This window comes from Diuraphis noxia, unplaced genomic scaffold, assembly GCF_037042655.1.
Source record: "Diuraphis noxia isolate RWA-SAM2 unplaced genomic scaffold, SU_Dnox_SAM2 contig0003, whole genome shotgun sequence".
Classification (NCBI taxonomy): Eukaryota; Metazoa; Arthropoda; class Insecta; order Hemiptera; family Aphididae; genus Diuraphis; species Diuraphis noxia.
The window spans coordinates 54,706,192-54,727,583 of NW_028301713.1; the positions used below are offsets into that span (position 1 = coordinate 54,706,192).

Consider the following 21,392-nt stretch of genomic DNA (forward strand, 5'->3'; position numbering starts at 1 on the left):
TATGTGCTTGTACTATATATACTAAATATACACATATATATTATATACTTACGTTAGCTATATCATAGTGAACCTAAATCAATGCCAAAATTTAGATTAATAAAAACCCCGTGCCGTCGAAAGTATCCCGCGTTGATCCAGGCGGTGACGCGACCCCGTGGCGATGGAGACGGTGGTGCAATAGACGCTTCCACGGGGTTGATGAATAGCGGCGCAGCATTACCCTTCTCTCCCAGGCCGTAATCCAAGCACGATGTTGTGTGCGTGTTTGCGTGTGTACGTGCACGAGTGCGTGCGTGAGTGTGTGGACACTGTATAGTAGTATACATATGTATGGGGGTGGGTAGTCGTGGTTAGCTTTGCAGCACGCGTTTTGGATTAACGGCCACGGTGGTGGTGAGTGGCGGGTAGAGGGTTGGTGCTGAGGGGTAGGGGATTAGAGGATTACCCTCCGAGCCCCGGACGAGACGAAACGAGACTTTACACATACTTGCGATGCACGAGACGACGGGCTGACATCACCAGCAAAGAACCGGCGAGTCTTTGTAATAATTATTAAAGAAACCCTTCAACGGTTCAAACCTTTTAAATCTGCGCCAGTGTTTCATATTATATTTGCGAATTCCAATAATTGCGTGTCGCAAACAGGTATATAATATTATATAGAAGTGATAACGGCCATTGATGATTTCTTAATTTAAATAGGTATACCCATTTTCAAACAATATATTTCCAATCTTTCATTGAGAAATTATTTTAAGATATTAAAACCGTAAAATTTGTTTGCATGACACATAGAACTCAAAACATTCCAAAATCATTTGATATACTATATTTTAAGATTTTTAACTCCCAAATATGTAGGGTGAGACAACTAAGAAATATATTTCAATGATAAACAAAACGCATAGAATATAGATAATTTTAATTTTAAGAACAATATTACCTTATATTATTTAAATATTTGGCAACATCTATCTAAGGTTATTAAGCTACTACGTTTATTTTAAATTAAATACGACTTGCAACACATCTTAATTCTAATGGCAATATAAAAATATAGACTTTATAAGACTTATTAGTACACAAAATGAATACTATTAATTTTATTTATATCATTGCATATTTATTTTATATTTTACAGTTACAGTAAATATTTAAATACAACAAATATTTATTAGTATCTTTCTATATTTGTATTTTGTATAAACTATTTTCACAACGTATTATATGTATATATAAAGTTTAGCATTTCTATAAATTTAAATTTTAACCTTTAAATAGTTTAAATTTATGTTGTTTAATTCAAAAAAACTATTACTACCATAATTTGTTTTTATTTCGAAGATGGGCACACTACACAATAAACCACTAAATCTAACAAAAATGTAATGTCCGTTTTGTCCATTTTCGTAACACTAAAAGGACCTCACACAGCAGCAATACTCACTCGACTTGAAATAATGTAGTTTAATAGCTTAATGTCCATTTTGGTGGTTTTTTTTTTACCGTTTTCCCCGTTAAAAGTCCTAATCCCCAACGAATCGTTGTCGTGAAAACCCGTTATTATAGTATATATAATTTTACGAAAGTTCCGTATCCCTGCTGATCCCCTAGGGGTAGTGGGGCAAAAGCGTTTTTACTACCGTAACGAAATACCTTGTCCCCCATCTGGGTGTACGCAAATCCCAAGAGAGCCGCAAGGATAACTTATCGTATATATAATGTCACTTCTCCCCTTCATCCACATGTTTGTTTGCTTCCATCTTAAAACATTCGAACAACAAACATTAAAGTTTCCTGAAAAAGACAGTGCCAGACATCCCTTATATTTCTATTTAACTTGCCTACCTCCTACAAACACTGTTGTATTTTGATTCTATTGATTGTCTTTTTCAGTCACACCAGTCAATACACTAACATTTATACTTGTAAACTGTGTATGTCTATATATAAAATAAATAATAGACAAATAGATTTATTTAAAGTCACTATGTTATATCAATAAAATAATTCTTTTATATAAATTATAATGAATTCAATGCACTTTGATTTATTTTATTTTATCAAATCTTACTCTTTGTATAATACAATACAATATTATTATAGTTGTGTGGAAGTTATAATTTTCAATTTTTTTTTTTTTTTATTTAATAAACATGTTTTGTTATTTTTAAAATTTCTAAAAATAAGACACTTTACTTATTTCATTAATGTTCAGAAAAAAATTGATTACTATATACTAAACCTACCTATTACTATATTATTATATACTTCTAATTAATGTGTATTATGATGTATAGTGTACTTATACTGACGTTTTTGGAAGGAAATCTTCTAAATCCTCCGGAACTTTGTCTTATATACAAGTCTCTTTTCGTACCTTTTGCAGTTTGGAATAGCGCCGAATTGCATTTAGAAAAAGTAGCCAAGTGCCACAAAAGAAGAAGGCATACAAGGATGGAAAAGGGATGAAAAAAAACGTGTCGAAAGTAATTTCGAAAGGCAGAGGGCGAACTCCTAGCGCGTGGGGAAAATGACACGGCAAATGGGTTACATGGCGCCCTATATGTGGAGAGAGGGATGGTCTGAGTCAGAGCGAACTAATCAGCCGGTTACTTTTGCGCCGGAGGGGACAAATCGCCACCACCACTTCCGGGGGCACCTCGTCCATACGCCGTATACACGTGTACATATATATTATATTCCTGACCGGCGCCAAGTGATTGATGCGTGCAAACGAAAGCGCAAGACGTTTTTATTTCCGAAAATGTCCCACCTGACAGCCGTAGAGTAGGCGAACAATAATAATATATTATATAACGTGGCTCGCATGTAACCAGTAAGCAAATGGTCCATTAACCGGAAATAAAAATCGTAACGCACCTTCCGGTTTTTATCACTCTGGGCGGTTTTTGCAGCACACGAACACCACCGTCAATGAGGGTGCCGATGAAATAATCCTCTATCTAAATGCGTTTTACGATAGACTGTATATACTGTGTACGTTACATAAGGCATTTAATTGGACCCGCGAGAGTGGCTAGAAATAGACATCATAAGGTTTTCCGAGGTTCAAATAAGTATATATAATATTATGTAATATGTACCCCACAGAAAACATAAATCATAATATTTTTATCTCATTGGATCATCACGACTCTACACTCTTAACTAGGTGTCATTATGTGAACATTATTCTGTAACGAGAAAATTTGTCCAACTATCTTTTAATATGAATCCTAAAAATAATACAAAGATAATGGGGGTTTTAACCGTAAGTCAAATCTGCTCACCTTTGAAACAGGACGTTTCCAGTGTATTATTATGATACATTTTTTAAATCAATGATTAGTCATAATTTATTGTAGCATTAAAAATTCCAATTCATTTCACACTTTTGGTTTACTGTAGGACATAAGTATCTAGTATAGACAGCAGTGTATATTATATGATGTTTTTTTTAAATCTTAATATTCGTAAGTCATAAAAAATGTATTCCTAAATAAGTGATATATTATACCTATATTACTAAATCAAGACCAACCCATGTACTCAAATATCGAGCTTTAAAACCCAAAACTACACACTTCATAAAATCAAATTAAATTATAGGTACAATAAAGGTTTTAATAATGCACAAAACCCATTAGTTAATTAACACTAAATACAATAAAACTATAATTTAAATTTTTATACTGTTGTTATACTGATAATTATTCACCTTATAGTATATTTTCAATTGTAACTATTTTGGTGGACGTGTGTATGTTGGTGTATGTGGTACATACATTATAGTTAACTACCTAATAAAACAATTTCAATAATAACTAATTTATTGAAAGTTTTTCTTAACTTTACAATCAAGAAAGTTACAGTTTAAAATAATAAACATAATCAGTTTTTTAAAGTTTACATCTGGATAAATAAGTAATAACTATTCTAAAAATTAAACTCATAATAATTTTGCAAAATAAAAGTAGCGATGAAATGTGTATATTTACATTAATGGAAATCTAAACGCCAATATTTTATAACCATATATTTACTTTAATGTAACGTTTGTTGGTAAAATCATTTAATTGGGGAAGACATACATAATTATTTAAATAACATCTTAACAAGATAAAGTGTCAAATTAGAGTAATAAGCTACACGACGAGAAAGGGAAGCGAATATCTTCGTCAAACAAAATACAAAAGTTATATGGTAAATAATGAAATCGGCAAGGAACTCACAAACTGTGCAATCTGACAATCTATCTTTTTCATTCGAGATTAAGTGTAGGTATACGTATAATATGCCTTCGTCCTGTATCAGTTATTATTACCTATCTAACTGAAATTCATTCATTAACATCTATATCTATATAATTTTTTAACTTACTAAAACCGTAAAAATAATTTTGCAGGATGGCGGGGAAATATCAAAGAAACGATCGCAAAAGGATGGTGGAATCTAAATACGGAACGTACGGACAAAGACGTGGCTCTAGACTCGGGCCAACAACGGCCAAGAACACCGGATGAAGAGGTAAATCGATGGCCTAAAGGGACGAACGGGCTCTTATACAATAAATGTATTTTTCCCTGGAGACTTCTTGGCAAGCTTTTACTATGAAACTCAACACCACGTACCGACCATATTAATTTCCGCCTTATTAAATAAGTTCGTAGTAAACCAGACTTTTCAATTATTTGGATAGGAAGTAAAATCGAACTTTTAAGGCTATAACTTCTATATGATATAATTTATTCGCTTGGCAAAAAACAATAAAATTGAAAACGAGCAATAAATTTATACTTATTTTAAATTTCCCGCTGTCTGTTGAACATCAATAAAATACAAAACAAAATTTAAAAAAAATGTACACTTCTTATTCAAATGTAAATTCTGTAAATTATAGATGTAAATAATGTAATTTCATTGTTCCCAATGGCCGATGTCGCCGAGGGCTTATTCTTAATAAAAAATAAAAATAAAAAATTAAATACTATATTATTTTGGATATTATTGTACTATACTATTATAGTATACCTATATAGTATATAAGTAAATGAAATCATAAAAATATTATGTTAGAAAATAATAAAAATTGTGAATGTTCTTTATTCTTACTTTAAAAAAATGTAATACAATATTTGAGTGAGGCAACATTATAATTTTAATATATTTAAAGATAAAATAGGCACCTACGTATACTTATTCATTTGCGAAATGATTGTTTTAATACAGATTACGATTTCAATTCTAATCAAACATAAATATAACATTTTTTAATGCGTATTAAGAATTTGCATAATATTTTATCATAAACTATTTAACGGTCAAAACAACGTCTCGAAATCTCGTATAACTATAACGTTTTAGTTACAATTAAAATCTAAAACCAATAAAAAATGAGTCATTTAAAAAAAAAAAAATAGGTAGCGTGCCGGTAATTGTGGGCTATTTTTTATTACACGCATATAATAATATTATAAGCCCACTCATGAATGAAAACTACATAACATTTTCGCCCTCTTAAAAACTTATCGCGATAATAATATATACATAACGTGGTGCAGGAATAGCAGTATAGGGCACCTTATACCGCATATAATAGCTACGCGTGTTTTTTGGTAATTTCGTGGCAGTGAGGGAGGGTGAAAAACTTCCATTTGTGAAGGGCACGAGGGGGCGGATAAATGAAGAAAATGAGTTTTTCTGGCGATGCAGAAGTGTAACACGTCGGCATAATCGAATTCCATGCCGAGAATCAGAGACGCTAAACGTAACGGAAAATGAGATCGAACGCGTAAAATATCCATTCTATATGTAGCTATAGGGTCTATCATGACCAAAACGCAATCAAATCGGTCGGATTTGAATTTTTCATTTTTCACTTAATCAAGGACAACGCAGTTCATACCTTTATAATAACCCACAGCCATTGCGTTGAAAATAATAATTATATCTTCTAGATCCAGGACGGACAATTATTATTTTTTTTTTTCCCCCCCCAGAATTGATTAATACCTGCAGTCGTACAAAATTCCCATGTGTGTGATACAATACAACAAATAGTAAATACATACATGTATACATGAGCTGCACTGCGTGTGTGGGTTGGTCTACACACATGCACACACACAGAGTGTACACGTACAATTAACCGCCGTGTTGGACGGGAAAATAACGTTTGTAGGCAAAACCAAGCAAACGTCCCGCCGCCACAATGTTTATATATATATATATATATATATATATATACTGCACAACACAGGGCACCGGATCAATACGAGGCCCAAAAGTTCACGGAGCGACCCCCAACTAGCGCTCTCTAAACCTATTTATACACGCGTACCGTTTTGTATTACAAACCAGTGGAAATTTTTTCCTGTTTTCTCCCTCAAATTTTTAATCGTGAAAAGATTATGTTAAGCACGCATCTATCTCATTACACTTACAGATAAGGCCATTATTTAATTTAGATTTGTTAGATTCTGAGCGGAGTGATATAAATGATTATGTGTTGATTCTATAATAACGATGTGTGTGTGTGTGTTTTTTTTTTTTTTTTTGTAAACTATAATAGTACTAGAAATAATACTTATTTTCGAATTTGAAGATAGTTTGTGATTGGACTTAGTACCTAGGTACTTTTGAGAGGTCAAGATTGAAAATTCCCCGAATTTCTTAAACCTAATTATTATGTGGCTTAAAGTTGGAATTGTGATAAATTTCTTCAAAATCTTAAAAATTTAGAAATAATTTTGTAGTTAAAAGTTCAATATTTTTGTATTTTACAAAACAAAACATACTTAACAACAAGATTCCTTATAAGTTGTTATAACTGGATTTAAAAATAAATTTTATGCTTTTTGATTTTATGATTTCACAAATATTCTTGTATAAGCGTTTGAAGTTAAAATGTTGACGAAGTTGGGTGTTTACTCGTAAAGTAACGATTTCTCATTGTTAGAGCGTAAAAATGAAAAACATTTAATTTTTGAAATGTTGTCAAATGTTTATACTAGCATTTTTCCATACAGAATACAATTTTCAAAATATATTGACTCTTTTTTGAGTAAAAAAATTATATTATAAACTATTATAGCTTATACCGTATTACTGTAAATTAGAAAATCAATAACTATAATAATTAATAGAAATGTATTTATATGACAAAAGACTGTCAGACCGGCTTCGTTGAATCGTTATTCGTATGCAATGATTTATCATTGAATTCAAATTTAACACATCCATTACACGGTGTTCTCCTCGATGGTGAGTTACATTCAACTCCTATAATATAGAGGAGTGGTTTCCTACTTTTACCTTTTTTTTTGTTCATTTATAGCAGCTTTTTTTTTTCTTTTTATTTGTCGGTCGTTTAATAATACGATGATCGAAATAAAATACACGACGTTGTACGTTATGACGAAGACGCATTGGAGACAAAAATTCACAAATCCCACATATAATAGTATATATTTATATACCATGCAATAATCGTAGATAATAATATTATATCGAACACGTTGATAATATATTTTAGGCACAACATTTTAACAGAAAACCGATAATAACTATAATTTCAATTTATTTATAAGCCAACAATAACACACCAACTAAATATTTTTCATATAAACTGTAAAATATTTTTTTAGATTATAGGTAATGCTATTTGTAGCATAATACCTACTAAAATATATTAAATGTAATTTTCAGTACGTAACCTACCTATTTAAATTTCAAAAACAGTTATTATTTTATTATGAATTTTAACAAAACATTTTTAAATGAAAATGATATAGGTACAATACCCCAAAGAAATTTAACTATAAAAATTATTACTTAAGAGTTTAGACTTTAGAGATATAGGTCATTTATAAAATTTCCATGTCGTGGATGAAAGAAATCGTGAAAAAAAATTCTAATGAATAATCGAAAACACATGAGTTTTATTGCAATTTACAATTATAACATATGTATTTCCTTGTCATATTATTTTCAATTTAATAATTTTAGCATTAATAAATTATAATATAATCAATAGTTAGTAGGTATAACCTTTAATAATAAAATTAGAGGATTTTAAAAATGTTTTCTGATAGGAAACATATTTTTAAAAAAAATAAAAAGTACCAAAATGGGCATGCATTATCATCTTTTTCTGACAAACGAGTATATTTTAGCTTCTGAGTAAAGCAAGGGATTGGTTTAGATAATGTATTTTTATAGTTATTATTTCATATTATTTTTTACACATAATATATAAACATATATGTATATAATTGTCTTGTATTCAGTGACATAGATTAGAAATGCCACTTTGATAGTTTTTATGAAGTAAATTTTCAGTTTACTTGTAATGATTTCTTTAAGGGTAAAAAACAACTACCAAAATTTAACAAAAAAAATTTCAATTTCAATAAGTATGTGATTTTAACCGTTTTTTTGCCCTAACCTATATCTAAAGTAATATCTTGTTCAATTCTTTATCAATTGTTTACTTAAAAATATATGTTTGATATATTAGTTACACTTTCAGAAGATTTATAATTAAAAATCATCTTATTTATATTTATGTTACCTAACTATTTATTAAAAAATTCAATAATGAAAAGAACCTATACAAATAAAAATAAATTTAATGATATTCAGTATTTTGCAAATTTTTTGTTAACAATAACAATGCTACAATAAAGTGAAATCAAAATGCACAAAAGGTACTACAATGTTACGTAAAATGTATACAAATAATGATTAATATAATGTGCAAACACTTTTTTAAATATTAAGTTTTAAAAATTACTATTTAAATTTTTTTAAGTTACTGTAGCTGTATTGTTATATTTTTTATTGATAAAAAAATTTAACATTTAAAAACTTGATTTAACTTTTGTTGCTATTATGATATTTATAAAATTAAAACAACATAGTAATCTTTTAAAAGCGTATATATATATATATATATATATATATATAGTTTGTGGGATAAAAATTAAATTCAGTAAATTTTTTTAATTATTGTTGTTACAGATTTACGTATTATTGCATTATAACATCTACTAACTTAATTATTTCAATTAATTACATTATGACGTTATGCAAAAGGAAATTTAAAAAAAAGTTGATTAATTTCACTTTTAAATTGGAACTTTTATGCGTCGTATTCTTTGCATTTATTATTAACATTGGTACTTTCTATAAAATATAATCACTACTAATACTTTTTAATTTTTTTTAAATAAATTATAATTACCTATTTGCTACTTGTAAATTGTAATGCATGAGACCATGCTAATGCTATTATTTTCTTTATATTATTTATACTTAAATAATCAAGATGAAAATATTATGTTATATAATTTCCATTTTAAATCATACGAAATCCATTTATTTATACAATTTGTAAGAAAATAAAACACATCATGAGACACTATAATAAAAACATTTATTTAATAGCCAATGACTCTAAAAACCATTTTAGGTTGAATCAGTGTTCTTTTATAGTGGCATGTTCTTAAATGAAATCATTTCCAGTACAAATATAAATGTTAAAAAAAAATCATTATTTTAACGGTTTTCCACGGCGTTAAAGCGAATAAATAAAATCAAACATCTAATAATATACGTATTTAATAAACTACGTATTACAGTGAACAAACTTATCAATCAAAAACTTGCATAAATGATTCAAAGTCAAAATGTTTTATATTTTGACCTGATAATAGAATTTTTTTTTTATTGATCAAAAAAACTTGGCAGCTATGGCTATTAGTTACAAATTTGCAATTTAAGTAGGTGGGTATTAAGAGTTTTATTAAATATGTTTTTTTTTTTTATAGAGTACAAAATTAAAGATAAAAAAAAAGTTACATTGTATATACAAATAGTTTAAATATTTTTAAATTAAGTTTTAGAGGCCTGCTGCTTTTATAAATTGCATCATCTTCCGTTTCTCCTCGGTGTTAGGTCCCAGTGCAACGTCAATGCTATCTATCTAGCCCGATGATTTGTCGATGTTGTTCGTGTTTGAGACATTAAATTATTATATGTTTTATAGTTAGTTGGACACCGCAGACTTCACATAGGGGGGGGGGGGGTCTTCCTTTGTCATAAGGTAACCGTGTGTAAGTTGCGTATGTCCAATTCTCAATCGGTTTACTACCGATTCTTCTTTCCTTTTTAATGAATTATTAATATATCTGGTGGTACTTCTTTTTATTGTGTGAATAATTTTCATTCTTAAGTACTTATAAGTCATGTAACATGTTACAGTTGAGTTATTCTATTTAAATTTTCTATGGTACAAATTCTGAAACCACATTATATTAAAAACTAACTCTTTGCCAAATCCTAAATTAGAACATTTTGACAATAAATTGAGCATACATACATCTGTATCTGATTTGTAATTACATCTATTTTCATAAAAAATATAAGTAAATGATAATAATAAATATAAATAATGATTTAAGATAATTTTTAAAGGAGAAAATTCAGCATAATATTATATATTTTTATTGTCTTTAGGAATCAACGTTGACTTTTGTTCTCATCATGGCATTTAAAGTGGATCAAGTCAAACTTCCTACTCGTAACACCAGCAACTCCCCTAACCTACTCGAAGCGTTTTGTAGGGACACAGACAGAAAAAAATAAAAGAGAAAAGAGAAAAAATAAAATAGGAAAAAAATGAGTCACTCGCCCTTCACGCGTGTTTGCCATTGTATCCCTCGAGGCTACACTTGCCCTTTTTTCAACTGCCACCGTTGTTATAGGTCGGGTCGACCTATTTTTATATATATTTTATTCTCTGTGGAGATGACGACACGGCGATCCGACTACGAAGTGTACTGCATCATCAAGTATTATACGCAGATCCGATCTAGTATGTCGACAGTTTTAAAAATTTCAAATATTGTTGAGATAGATTGGAGCACATGTAGGTATTTGGAAAAAACGAATTCCAGTCAACTCTAGCCATCACGATTTAGTATCGCAAACTGGAATAAAAAGGCATTGCTCTAAATACTCATGTAAGATTTAATTCAAGCTGTTTGTTATACGGTTCTGTCGGTGATTTATCATAAATTTATCGTTTCGATGTATTTGTGTTCCTTTTACATATTTTTCAAATCTTTAAATTTTAAGTGTCATATAATATCAAACTGTAAATACGTTATATTAAATATATGTACAATTTACATAATATTATTCCATTATTTTACTCATACACAATAATATAATGTATTCTTAGATTTTTATATTATAAGAATAGGGAAAACGGTACCATTATGTTTAGAACCAATCTAGTGTAGGCATCAATAATTTTTCAAGAACCAGCTAATCTCTATTATAGATAGTTTATTTAAATCTACGTACCATAAAATGTACCTACTAACAAACAAAATATCGAGGGTTTAATACATATATATTATATTATTATTTAATATTAAAAATGATTAGCTTTAACTATATTTTTTTCAATAATTTCTTCTACTACATCGTTTTCTTTTTGGGTACTTATTAGTCATTATCAATGCTAATAACCACTCAATTGCTGACTGGGCATATCCCACGCAGGATGTTGAAAGTTTTCCGCACACTAGTCAAACCGTGACTGAAATATATAATATGTTATATATATATATATATATATCATACAAACATAGATTGATGAATCGTTTAGCATGAAAAATCCGCGGAAAGTCTGTCGGGCTTATATGTGCGCACATACATATATATATATATAGTGCGTACACTTTTGTTTCCCCCTCGAAAAACCCCTTTCCCCCGCAACGGCTCCGGCGAAAACCTTAGCATCGTTATTCTACAGTGTCGCGAGCTCGCTGTATAATGTATACAATATATGTATATACATATTATATGGGACGTCGTTCGCCAATGCCGTCGCCGACGTGACGTGTTTCCATTTACATAGCTAATGACCCTTGGGGCCGGCCGAGTCCCGCGGCGGTGCAGCTATATAGACGGTGCCAATGCAGTGCGGGTGAGCCCCCTCCCCCGTGACGAACTGCACTGTACACACGGCGTGCTATAATAATAATAATATGTACATATTATACTGTGCTCAGCGAGAGCGGGTGCGCACAGTAATATCATGCGATATTTTTGTTCTAAATTTTTTTTTTTTACAAATATAATACCTAAGTAGGTATGCGTTTATTGCAACGCTCGAAATATAAACCTAGCACGTATAGTAATAATAATATACTATTACAGAAGACTAAATGAACCTTTTATCATTAAATAGTCATTTAAACGGCTAATATAATATGTGATTTAGAAAATACTTTTTAACGTAATTTAAAGCAATTAATACATAAAAATTTTAAAAACAAAGATGTAGTTATAGTTTTATTACTCTTTTTTTATAAATACTTGAAACTTTAATTTTATACTTTGGAACAGAATATTTTTCAAATTTGAATCCAATAATCATGCATAGAAGTATCTTTAAAATTTTTAAGTTTAGTTGAGTGGAATACCATTATCCAGCACACCCCGCCAGGCGCCAGTTTAAATTAAGGCTGAATAATTGAATGTTTGATACCCGTGATAAAATTGTATGCCAAATTTCAAAACATGCTAGGTATAAATAGTTTATACGTATGTATATTGTATATCAGGGTTGTCCAACTGGCGGCCCGCGATGCTATTAACTGTGGCCCGCGTAAGGTTATACCTATACCTCTCATTATTTTGTTGTTACTTTAACAAAATTAGTGTATGGCCCGCAACCAGATCAGAGGTTTAAGTTTTGGCCCTTGAGGCCTTGCAAGTTGGACACCCCTGTTATATATAGTCAATAGTCATAATATTATATGATGCTATTTGTTCGTTATAAATAATCATATCATTGAATAGTATTAAAATATACTGTAAATCTTATTTATTGCACCTTGCACTGAATCATTTGGTACTATACGTGAAATTTAACAATATTTTTACAGTTCAATAATAATTGATTTACGTGTGTCAATAAAATTGAATTTTGCACTGTAAAATATGCATCCTTTTACAGATTTTCTGACAAAACATTTTATTCGATACGGTTTATTGTATTTATATGGTTGAGTGTTGACTGTTGTATTGTCTAGACAATATTTCCGAAAGTATTATTAAGTATTTTTTTTTTTTTTGGAAAAAAAATGGTATATTCTTTTCTTTTGCTTATTTATTTGACACTTACAGCATATAAAATATATTATATTATTATCTCGATGGAAATATCTTAATAGTTTTATTTTTATATAAAAATTACATTCTAAGAGCTTTTATTAATATACCTACTCAAGTCTCAAGAAGTAATATTTAATGTGATAATAGTAATAATAGTTTTAAAATTATATTTTTCTTAGACTGATGCTAAAATACTAAAATAATTTATTTTAACACTAAAATTGTTGTTAAATAAAAAAATAAAATATTTTGTAGACGTTAAAATATACATCAGGCGTTTTTATTAGATTATTTTAGACAAGAACCAGGTTAATAACATAAGCTCAAGGTATTCAAAATTATAACGAAATACAATATTTGAACAAAATCGAAAAATAATCGAATTTTTTGTGATTGAAAATAGAATAAATTATGGTATAAAATAAAATGGAAAAATAAATGTAGTGAAAAAAATACCAATAACAATATTTTGATTGAAAATATATTGACGAAATATGAACGAAAAAATACGGTATCCAAGAATAGTATTACAAAAAGCTTCTCAATCAATACATTACCTGTAATATGTAACTCTCACAACTGTATTTCAGTGAATATTTTGAAATTTACAGTATATACCTATTTCTTCGAAATAAGTTTTTATGATATAAATTATTTTGTTAGCGATTTTTTTATTCAAATTAAAATTACGAAATTAAATACTTTCAAATATGTTTCATGTATTTTAAATGATAAGTAGAATTTTAGTAGGTGTAAATTGATAGTTTTATTATTTTCTAAATTGTATTCAGTCATACAAACAAGGTTACCTTTACTCATTGTTTTAGTAACCAACGTTGGAACTTCAGTCAACTAGTTCAATTTTATATTCAGAACATTTTATTCATTCGAATTCTATATATATAGATTTATAATGCGTTATTTGTTTTAGTCGTTTTTTTTTTCAAATTTACCAGTAGACATTTTAAAAGTCGTTAGAACTGAGTCAACCGTTTAGAATAAATAGCAAAAACTTGTTTTACATTTTTTTAAATATCGCTCTTTTTTTAAAGATATTGGTATTCTAAAAACTATAATGCAACTAGGTACTAAAAAGCAAACTCAAGTATTAGCAATATTATCTTCTGATAATTATTAACAATAATCATATTCATATTTCGCATTATTATATGTCATTATTGTCATTCATGTTTTGAATAAACATATTAAACAAACAAAATAATACTGAAATATGTACCGTAAACTTTAACGTTACAAAAGTTCGATTGTTATTTCTCCACCGCGTTATTAAAATAAACCATTCACTAAAATTGTAGTTGGTAATTTATTGAAATTTTAATTAGTATGAGATACATTGAAATGGAACAAATATTTCATATTTTAAAGTAAATAAGTTGCAAAACGCGGTGCTTATTGTAGCATTCTAACTAGATAGTAGCGCCAAAACAATTAAATTTATTTACTTAGATGTATAATAACCAAATATAACTTTATTAGCTTTGATAAAACATAGAATAATGTAACACGAAAACAAGAATAACAACTTCATTGCATCCAAACAAATAACACAAATGGTACTTAAACATTTTATTATAAAACATATTAATATGCATTATGTGTGGTACATTGTTACTTTAAGCATAATATATTATGTTGTTTTGTTTTTCTAAATACAGATGCAGTGTTTTATTAGAAACACCGTAGGTACACATACATACCTATTATTTTTATTTTTATCTAATATGTTTAGATTTATGATTCTTTTAGCAACTGAATTTCCGAGGTACCAACAACCGTATTTTCATTTATCTTAGTCTCATCGCACTGCAATATAACAGGAGTAAATAAATTCTTTTTATTTATATTTTTAATGAACATTTTAAAAGCCAGCCAGCAGGACGTCTACCCCCGCAGGAATAGTTGCACGTCGGTTCTTTTATCTTTTTTCTTTACCTCCCGCTCGTTATTACATCCGGTTGTTTTATGCACCCGCTTGTATATATTATTATTTATGCACAAAATAAAAAACGATATTTACCGCATCCTTTTCACCCTTGTTATATATATATATATATATATATATGGCTTATAATATTTTGTTTTCGCTTTGGCGCGTTCACGCAACGCAAGACAAGCACAGCTTGATGCGTGCAAATCCTGTTTGTGATTTCAATCGCTTAATTAATTCTCTTAAATGGAAAATTATAAAAAATAAATCAAAATGCATAACGTTTTAGCCGTTTGGGTATACTACAAATGCTGTAAAATTTAGGTACATTAAACCAATGCTAATACAATATTAAATATCCCACAAAAAACAATACGACGTGCATACGTATAGATTGAATAATGCATATTTGTGACACCATTAAATACATGAATAAACCATATGTACGATTTGAAAGGATGTGGGTGGAGAGACGGAGATACTGAAAATTAAATCTCGTTTTTTTAAATCCTCTATTTTAGTGCTCACACGTCCAATTCTACCTGATGTTTGTTGTTTATAAATTCTTGAATCACGCATAAATAATAACACACATATAAATATATATTTATATTTATATTCTAATATACACGAAGTCAGGACACAATATATATATGACAATACATTAATGACTGTATACCTGTAATTCTCTTTGAAATTTTAAAATGCTTTTAGTGTGATGCCTATTCCACAGATTCATCTCTCGTCGACGCATAGTTCTTTTGATCGTAGCCAGCACAATATTATTATTTATTATTAAACACGATGTACACAGTTACTATTTTTTATGACTTTTCATACTGCATATTTTCTTGCGGCCATTCTGAGAAGAAGCTTAAAAAATCTATTACTCCTTTTAAGATTCAGAAATTTTTTTTAAATTCAAACTTTGTGTTAAAATACTAGTCTTGTTCTTTTTACTTGGTTTGGCCATTCAACACCTATTACCTTTAAATAAACATACACTGTCGCCTGTCTCTATTTTTTCTAATTCTTATCAATGAATATTTGGTAACTTTTTTTGGTATTTGCAATCTCCTTAATATTTCTATTTTTATATTATTATCATGTGTTATGATTGACGCTAGGTACTTAAGTCGATCTACTTTTTTAAACGTGCACTCTTCTACTTCAATGACTTCTCTTTGAACCTGGTTCCATTTTTCCTACTAAGAATCATGTACTCTGTTTTTCTTCATTAATCCAAGTCCTACTTCCTTAGCAGCTTTATAAGTGATTTTTCCATTTGTATAATCATTTCTCTATTCCTCCCCGTGGCTAATGTCATCTACGTACTCAAAATATTAATAGTTGATCAGTCTAGCTGTATCCGTTCACATAAAATGATTACTCTCACTATCTTTTCCAGCACTAAATTAGATAGTAACGGGAAAAAGGCATATCCTAGTCTCAAATCTATCGTTACTCCCATTGGTTTTCGCATCATATTTTATAGCTTCACCTTAATCTCTGTTCCACCCATTTTTGTCTGTACAAGATTAAATTCCTTGAGAATATTAATTAAGTTTGCTCTATAAACAGGGTCATAGGCTTTTTTTAAATCGACAAACATTGTGGGTGATTTCACTTTGCAATAATATTGAACTGCAGCGTTGCATAATAAAAACATGATAACGATGGTTGAAATTATCTCCCAAACCTTACAATATAGGAACAAAGGCATCGTTATAAACTAAATTGAAAATTTTTAATTGAATAAAAATTACGCCATTTCTATAAAGCAAACCTGCAGGAGTCAACCTAGAACACATAATTCTTAAATTAGTTACAACACTGCAGGAAAATGGTATTTGATACAGTAGCTCCAATACTGGGCTATAAATAATATTATAATTATTGCATAATATTTAATATACTCGTGCAGCACGAAGAGGTATTATACCCACATCATTATCATATCATATACAATATCTACAGATATGTATTTTAGATAAATATTTTGCAATATACGGATATCTGTGATTCTAATATTCTACATCAAGTATAGGTACCTGGAAATAGTACCTACCTATACCCTGGTATACCTATACTCGTTATATCAGACAATGCTCACTGTGTTCACTGCACACGCACCCCATGAAAAAAAACTTTGTCCGCACACGACCGTGACGCGTTTATATACATAGTGATAAATATCATGTATATATTTATGTTCGTGTGAGTGATAATATGTGTATATAATAAGCGCGGGTTGGCCGTATTTGCCAGTGCGATGGGAAACGGCGACACGTGCACCTCGACGTTGGACTTACACACACACACACACACATATATATATTTACGGTATGAAGTATATACATAAATAGTGGTATAGTAGTAGTGTCGTGGTATACACAAAGGGAGTGGAGGGCGAAACAATAATCATTATTGTTGCTGTATAGTATATATAACCTCACCCCCGTGTAAAACGACCCCTTTGCCAGCGGATCATCTTCCTTCGTCCCGTTATTTTGACGCCATCGTTCCCACCACGTGAATAATTTTTTTCCAAGCATAACTCTCTCCGACCTTTACCCTACGGTCCCCCCTCAGTGTTGTATTATTATGTTATAATATTTCTCCAACGGCGTTTCCTCCTACACCTGATGATATACAACATGTATAATGTATTATATATATAAGTAGGTACTCTAAACACCCAAAGACAATATTATACAGCAAACACACGGCGACAAATGACAATGACGATACAAAATTACTATGACATAATATTTTAACGACACACCACGCTCCGGTTATAAGCAGGTAATATTAAAACCAACTATTATACGTATAACTGTTAAATAAAGCAAACATAGTAAATTGTTGTTTTCTTTGAAGAGTTCTAACATTGAAAACGACGTATTTGGTTTTCCTTCGTACTTTCTCCACTGGTTACAATACAACAACTTAAAATATTGTTTTATGACATGTTTTCTTTTTAAACATTTTTCCAAAAATATGAAATTATAATCGCTGATTTGTACGACACGCTGAGTAGTATTTGAATTTTCAATATTGCATTAAAATTAACTTTGATTAAACCGTTACGAAAACACTATATTATAGAATTATCATTGAGTCTGCGTATTTAATGTATTGAAAAATATAAATTATACATACACTTAGGCACTCAAATAGAAAAATATACACATACAATTTCAAAGTATTCAAAATTATATGAAATAAACTTAAAAAAAATAATTATCTAGTCGTGTCCATGGGTTGAAAGGTAATATGTATATTGTATATAAAAGTATCAAGTATGCATAAAATATAAAAATGTATAGGTATATTATTATGAAAAAAAAAAATAGAACAGTTTTATAAACAAAAAATATTTCAATAAATTGTGCAAAATTAACTTGTAATATTAAAATTGTAATTTCAAAAATCATATACATCAAATTTGTCAAAGTTCATAAAAATGACCTCAAACATACAAAAAAATAAATAGTTATATGCATTTATATTCACTAACGTATATTCATGCAAAATAAAATATTTTACCTACTTAGAATGGTAATAACTTGAATCAAATTCGTTTTTCAGTAATTTGAATTTAAAAAAAATGCGAAATCATCCAATTCACAGACCTGGTAATAATATGTGAACCATACTATTATTTGATTAAAAGTACCTATTATCGTAATAAACCTTCGTTAATTATACTATTATTTAATTACGATTTCTAATAAGTTTTTGAAGAATTTAATTTAATTGTGTTTAGTTGTCATTAAGCTATTAAAGGTAGGTAGGATGCATTTTATAATAAAGCACAATTCATAAATTATGAACGTCAATCACTCCGATAAGTGCCTAGTTAATTATTAATTATCAACCTATCTATGATTCAACGATTTACTTCACAATTTCTGCAGATTAAACATTTAAACATTAGATATTTTAAATACCACGTTTGATCAACTGCAGTCTTTTATTTAATCTGACATTTTAGTCGAATTGACCAATTCTGTCGTTGAAGCTTATTACTTATATTATAAACGCACTGTAATTCGATAAATTCAGCAACAGACCAACGAGTCGATCATGTTTGTTAAATATACTTCATGCCTACGTCATGTTATTAATATTATACACAATATACCTACTTTGAATATTCGCCTAGATAGTGATTAATAACGAGTTTTTATCTATGCTGCCCTCAGATTATCATTTTATTTTTTGTCACAACTCACAACACTGTATAATAATACACTATATACCAGAACTTAATTGGGCGTAATGCAATAACCTGCAAAATTGTATTGTCCATGCATGGCGTTATCGTTCATCATCATTTGCTGTTTACCATAACAAAAGGCATATAATTCTCCGGCATGACACGTGTCTAATTGCATATATATATATACACCGCACCCCATAAACATCCACCGCAAAAGGGTCCAGATGGCCGATTGTTGGATTCGCTTTTTGGCGAAAATCGTAATATAAATATAGTTAATTGTACATCAAATTCAATAAAATTTATAATAATAACACATTCCCTGCAGTAAAAATCAGTATATCACGAGGATCTGACATATTTAAACGTAATAGTTGAATAAAACTGTCAGATCTTCGTGGTTCACTCTGTATAGATATATTCGATCATTCGATATTATAGCGATATTAATATATTATCTAACACTTTAAGCATTTAGGCATAGGCGCAACTAGAGGCCAAACACTGGGGGTGCTAAAATTATGTAGATGAAACAGACCAGTGGGGGCTATGCCCCCACACCTCAAGTTCCTACTTCAACTTTATAATTACTATAACCAATCTTAAATGCATTATAAAAACATAAGCACACAAATATTTACCTCATAAACACATTAGGTATATTACCTATATTATTATTTAGGTGATTCAAATAATGACCTAGTATAAACAGATAAATAATATTATTTTTTTCAATAACTGATGTCAAAATAATTATAGAATTTACATTTTTAGCAGTCACTTACATGAGGCACAATCATCTCAAAGATTAGGTAATAATACTATGTTTACATAATATACAATATTACCTATACATAATATATAATATACTATTTAGTATTTTACACTAATACTATTTTTCTTTTATTAGTGGAATTGGAATATATTTCCAATATTTCTGAAAAAGTAATTTTATTAACAACATCTCTTTCAATATTTAAACAACCTTACACAACAAAAAAAAACAAAAAAAACTTTTTCATATAATTTTTCCATTTTCGATGTTTTTGATCTGGGGGTGCTAAATTAAAGGCTGGGGGTGCTGAAGCACCCCCAAGCACCCCCCTAGTTGCGCCTATGCATTTAGCAGTTTGACTACAGTAATACACATTCAATAAATCATGATAACTTGTATACAAGTTAATTATTTATAAATAATTTAGATTTAAACCCATTGTTGCCAATGTCCCTAGTTGCCGAGGCTTAATTCTAATAAAAAAAAAATCATGATGCAGTTTAAATAGGAAATAAAACTAAGGAAATAAGGAATGGAATGAAATGTCAACCAAACTGAACGAAATCAAGAGATCCGCCTTACCGTATCCTTCTCCAGATAACATCTCAAGAAAACACGAGACCTCTATAAACCGTCTCAGAATTGGCCACACACACCTTACACACTCCCACTTAATGAAGAAGGAAGACCCCCCAGTTTGCACATGTTGCGGAACACTACTTACTGTAAAACATATCTTAACCGAATGCAGAATATACGACAAAGAAAGAAAGCTATATCAAATATCCAACCACCTTGCTGAAGCACTCAACCCGGACCCCAACAATATACACAAGATCATACTATTTCTCAGACAAACGAATCTTATAAACAAACTCTAAATTGTAAATAATACTATTCACTTAACTCCTAATTACTACTACTTTGTCTTGTTTTAAATACTAAATCACTTTGTATATCTTTTAAATATTAATGTAATATGTAAATATACTAATATATAATGTACTGTTACATCCAATGGCCATAGACGCCGCGGATAGTTGTTTAATAAAAAAAAAAAAAAAAAAAAAAAAAAAAACTAAGGAAATATTAATGATCACACGTGGATAAAAATAACATAATTATAAATGGCAGTTCACAATAAGTATACATAAAGGCACCATTTTTCAATTTTTCCAAGTATATACTATATAAATATTAGATACCTATACTAAACTCCGTGAAGACATAATTTTCCACTCCATATG

General features: G+C 29.4%; 1 protein-coding gene across 1 annotated transcript in view; it reads left to right on the forward strand.

Annotated features, from left to right (window-relative positions):
• The window catches only part of ChAT (Choline acetyltransferase), a 61,717-nt gene that overhangs the window by 18,107 nt on the left and 22,218 nt on the right, over positions 1-21,392 (forward strand). Inside the window, exon 2 of the mRNA XM_089221915.1 lies at positions 4,412-4,533. The gene's annotated coding sequence lies outside the window, so the exon portion shown is untranslated. The remainder of the gene's footprint in view (positions 1-4,411; positions 4,534-21,392) is intronic.